At 47.0% G+C, this 5,489-nt stretch overlaps 1 non-coding gene across 1 annotated transcript; it reads left to right on the top strand.

The window, feature by feature from the left end:
* Positions 1 to 563: 563 nt before the first annotated feature.
* LOC144700374 (small nucleolar RNA R71) lies at positions 564 to 672 on the top strand. Its single transcript, XR_013580741.1, has one exon. It is a non-coding gene; the product is annotated as a small nucleolar RNA R71 (small nucleolar RNA).
* The last annotated feature ends 4,817 nt before the right edge of the window (positions 673 to 5,489 follow it).

A 5,489-nucleotide genomic window follows, 5' to 3' on the forward strand; every position in this document is an offset into this window, starting at 1 on the left:
TGTGAGAGGGAACCTGATACTACTGCTGGGGCCTGGACTGGAACTGCTGTCTTTGTTGGAATGGAGGTTGAGCTGCCGGCTTACTCCCTTGGTGGAAGGTCTCTCCATTTTGAAAATTCGGCCTCTTTTGCCCTGCCCATGGTTGCTGCGGTTGGTTGAAGGCTTTCACCTCTTCTTCCATGGCTTGGCAGGCTCCGTCTTCATGTTCCCTACTGAAACAGAGAGAGCAAATTTTGGCCTTAACGATGGGGGAGTTACCTAAGAAAACGTTCTTCAAGGTGGAGGTGAGCTCCTCCAATTTCGTGTTGGTTTCTCTTAAACCCGCTTGCAGCTCGCCCTCTTTAGCATTAACTTGTAAAACTCCTGCTCTCTTGGGCTGCAGGTTCCTCCCATTCTGACTTGCTCCAATCTCCTGCAGGTCCGTTTCTGCAACTCTCTCCAAAATATCAAACACTTCATCCTCATATGCGGTATAGAAAGTTCCCCCGGAGGCTAAGTTAACCTTATTTTTCATGAAATCTGATAAAGATTCATAGAAAATCTGGGCTAACTGACAATGTTCAATTCCATGATGAGGACATTTCCTCAGCAAGTCATTGAACCTCTCCCATGACTCACTAAAAGCCTCACCTTCATGGGGATGAAAGTTATGAATTTCTCTTCGGTAAAAATTAGTTTTGGAGAGAGGGTAAATTTCTGCAGAAATTTTCCTTGCATCTCTTCCCAAGATTTGAACGTGATTCCTAAATTACGATACCATGAAAATGCTTTATCTTTTAAGGTAAGAGGAAAATACTTCATTTTCAAGATTTCCGTAGATAGTCCCGGAACGTTTTGAGAAGAACATCTAATATGAAAATCATCGAGGAATTCTAAAGGATTCTGTGCAGGTAGTCCGTTAAATTCAGGTAAAGAGTTAATCAAATCATTATCATATCTAAATAAAATACCTTCACCTATGTTCAGGTTGACATCGGTTTGTCGCAGGCTACCCAACGGTGTCGACCTGTCCAGCATTGTCCTCATTCTCTCATTCTGCTGATGTCTCTCTTCTGCCTTTGTTTCCTGCTGAATTTCAGGTTCCGTAACTGTAGAATCTGGAGTTGCGTCGCGTGCAACGTTCTCTATAGATCTTTCACCAGCTCTTGAACGTGTAACTACCATAGAACTTCAGCAGAGAATTAGAAAGACAATAAGCTGAGGATTTCAAGCCCTGCAGCTTTAGGAGAAGGAGTTGAAGATAACTGAAAACACAACAAAGATAATTCTAGTGTAATACCGTGCTCCCCGGCAACGGCGCCAGTTGATAAACTCGATTATTAGGTGATTTTATTGGTTATTTATCAGTTGATGCGTGTGAGGATTGAGCTTATACAACAAATTTATAACCTCACAGCTTAGGGCGAGTGAGGGTCGATCCACAGGGAGACGGTAAAGGAAGCAGAGAATTTCTTTCCAGCAAATCAACCTATTTAATTTTCTAACTCTGAGTGTTAATCTCTGTAAAGAATTCTTCAGTCAAATTACAGAGATACTTTCCAAATATTGATTCAACTAATTCTTTAGTTAGATTGTTTCTAGTTAGGTTTATAAATAGCGTTCTTAAGGACTGGAATGGGCAGAACCGTCAGCAAGAATTTTATTGTTGACGGTACTGCTTTTGTTCTTTGGGGAAAAAGAACAAGCACCCTGCGCACAGAAGGTGCCTTGTGTGCAGGGGTGTGCTCGCTCGCGGCAGCAGTTGCGCGCGGGCGTGGCCTGCGCGCAGCTGTGACTGCGCGCGGGCGTGGCCTGCGCGCTGGCTTGTCCTGCGCACGGCTATTGCTGCGCGCCGGCGCAGCCTGCGCGCGGGTGTAGCTTGTGCGCGGGATCCCTGCGCACGGTGCTGCTCGCGCGCGGGGTTCTCACGCATGGGCAGCTGTGTGCAGGTCGATCCTGCGCACAGAAACCTTGGCTGCCCCCGCTATGCTCTACCTGCCTGAAAGAAACTTGAGAGAATGCTATGTAGAGAATCGATTGAGCATTGTGGGTTGAAAAGATGATGAAATCAAACACCTAAGAGGGAAAAGAAAATTAACTCTAAACGACAAGAAAATCTTTGAATTAAAAGCAAAACAACTCTGATTGGGAAATGCTGAAGAACCTTGCAGGATTCTTCAGCCCTAACTGAGATTGTCTAAAAGGGAGAGGAGTACAAACTGAACCAACGCAATCACACCGACTTCGTGTTTACCCCTTGTCTGGCGAGTCGACGATCTTCTTGAGCAGGTGTGCCTCAATTTGCTCTCTCCCAGCTCCAATGCTCATCAGCCTTGGAGGGTCTGCAGAAAACCTTCTTCTCCAAGCCCTAGCTTCCTTAGAGAAAATTCTGGACCATTTTGAAAGTGAACTCTCAAGAGAGTATTTATAGGTTTCTCTTGACACATGCCTAGGGGAATTTTTGGAATTTTCTTCTTCTTTGAGATTTCGCCAGCTCCTGTTGATCCTTGACGTCCTCCTTGGTTGTCTTAACCTGTTTCTGAACTTACTAACCAAAAAATGTCAAATATAATCCACTTGATTCGAAGAATCAAGTGGGGTTAGTAATTTTATGAAATAATGCATATGCATGACAACTCACATGAATTAACTAGATATTCTTTATGCTTTAATGCTTAAAAGTCTAAATATTTGATGACTTATTGAGAGTCATCAACCAGACAGCTATTGGAGAGCTTGAAGCAAAGAACAGCTGACCATGGAGGTAAGGGAGTTGAATCCAACTCCCACTCAGGTCGATTTCCAACTTAACCTTCCATTAATCCCAAAAATTTATGTCATTTACAAGAGGAAACCTTATATCATGACAATGAGGAAGATCTTGAAGAAATTCAAGCCATTTCAAAATTGAGAAATGGCAAGGAACTTCAAGATCCTCACCGAGGCAAGGAAAAAACAAAATTGGAGGAAAATAACCTAAGAGAAGGAGAGGCTCCATCACCTAGTGTGGAACCCCTACCTTCAACCTACACCCCTCCCATTCCTTATCCTTTGGCCTTAAAACCCCTTAAGTCTTCTCCTGATTATGAGTATAGTCTCCTAGAGAATTTCAAGAAAGCCACTATGTCAATAGTCGTAGAGGATATGATTAAATGTGCACCTTCTTTAAAGAAATATTTAAAGGATTCATGCACATCGAGGAAAACCAAGGAGGTAGTTAAGCTTTCTGAAAATGCCTCTAGTATCTTAAACTCTGTTCCCATTAAAAAGAAAGATCCAGGAGCTCCTTTTATTACATGTGAAATTGGAGGAAAGATTTTTACTAGAGTATTATTAGATACAGAAACTAGTATTAGTATTATTCCAAAAGTTTTATATGAGGAATACGGTTTTGGGGAATTAGATGAAATCTGCATGGATTTATTGCTAGCTGATGGAACAATTAGACAACCAGATGTATTGCTACGATCGTCTTGTCGCGGACAAAGTGACCGCTAAGGCCTCCGGCGTGACATTCCCAGATGAGAAAGTCACGCAATGACGTGCGAGACACGCATAATCTGTTATTAGAGAACAGATATCCATCAGTGAGGACGTAGTCCTTGTAATCCAGGGATGGGCCTCGTCTGACCTCGGTGATGATGGAGCTGAAGTTTGGGCAGCTGTCGTACCCATCTCGGACGGTCTTGAACCCTAGGACTGTCACCTTCATGACGTTCAGCACGTGGGCTCTCCTGCTAAGGGCGTCGGCGACGACGTTATCCTTGCCCTTCTTGTGCTTGATGACGAAGGTGTAATCCTGTAGGTACTCGACCCACCTAGCGTGTCGATCGCTCAGTTTCTACTGTGAGTGCAGATACTTGAGCGCCTCGTTGTCCGAGAAGAGCACGAACTCCGAAGATAGGAGATAGTGCCGCCAATGCCGTAAGGCCTGTATGACGACGTAGAACTCCTTGTCGTATGTGGAGTATCGCAGCTTTGCGTCGTTCAGCTTCTCGCTGAAGAACTTGGCGGGGCGACTCTCCTGGCTGAGGACGCCTCTGATCCCGATGCTCGAGGCATCGCATGTAACCTCGAATACCTTCCCAAAATTGAAAGGCGTAGTACCGGCGCCTGAGTCATCATGAGCTTTATCTGCTGGAAAGTTGGTTCTGCTGCCAGTGTCCAAGCGAACGATTCCTCCTTGAGGTAGTCGGTGATGGGTGCCGTAACAGAACTAAAGTTACGTATGAATCACCTATAGAAGGTCACAAGACCTATGAAGCTCCTAACGTCGTGCATATTGGCCGGTGTCGGCCACGACGTAATGGCCCGGACCTTCTCCGGGTCGGTGGCAACGCCCTGCGCTAAGACGATGAAATCGAGGAAGGCAACCTCTGAGGTGAGGAAGCTGCACTTCTTCGAATGGGCGTAGAGCTGCTCGCGCCGCAGGACTGTGCATACCTATCGCAGATGATCTAAATGCTAGTCTCTGGATCGACTATAGACGAGGATGTCGTTAAAGTAGACGACTAGGAACTTCCCTATAAACGTGCGCAGTACCTCATTCATGAGGCGCTGGAAAGTACTAGGCGCGTTGGAGAGGCCGAATGGCATGACTCTCCACTCATACAAACCGTCCTTCATCTTAAAGGCGGTCATCCATTCGTCGTTAGGACGAATCCGTACCTGATGGTATCCGCTCCTCAGATCTATCTTGGAGAAGATAGTAGATCCTGCCATCATGTCGAATAGATCTTGGACCCGGGGAATGGGAAAATGGTACTTGACTGTTATCTTGTTGATGGCACGACTATCGCAGCACATACGCCACGTGCCATCCTTCTTCGGTGCTAAGAGAGCGGGTACCGCGCAGGGACTCAGGCTCTCCTGAATGAGGCCCTTCTCCAAGAGCTCCCTGACCTGCCGAAGTAGCTCCTCGTACTTCGCCGGCTCCATGCAATAGTGCGGTAGGTTCGGTAGCGACGCACCGGGTACCAAGTCGATTGCGTGCTGTATGTTCGGCATCAGGGGCAATCCACTTGGTAGCTCTTCCGGGAAGATGTCTCCGAACTCCGATATAAGAGCCTCTGCCTCGGGTGAACGAGGGGCAACTGGGGTGTCGGCGGGGACGTCGAGGGTGACGGCGAGACACAAAGGCGTGTCGTCACCCTCGCCGCCCAGGTCACAGGCCAATAAGGGCCCTCTAACGACCATCAACCCTACGGTTGTGGTCGCGGCCGGCTTGTTCGCCGGCTTCATGACATAGGGGTGCCATGTAACTCGTCCCAGAAACATGAACGAGCAGGTGTTGGCGCGTCCGGCCAAGGTGACGTCATGGTCATACAACCATGGACGGCCTAGGATGATGCTACCCACCTTCATGGGTAGTACATCGCAGAGGACGTCCTCTGCATAGGTGCTCACCTTTAGCAGAACGCGGCACTGACGCTTCACGGATAGTGAAGAAGCATCGATCCATGAGACGTCATACGGAGTGGGGTGCTCTATCGCTGTCAACCCTAATCCGG

Source organism: Wolffia australiana, chromosome 2 (assembly GCF_029677425.1).
Source record: "Wolffia australiana isolate 7733 chromosome 2, ASM2967742v1".
NCBI lineage: Eukaryota > Viridiplantae > Streptophyta > Magnoliopsida > Alismatales > Araceae > Wolffia > Wolffia australiana.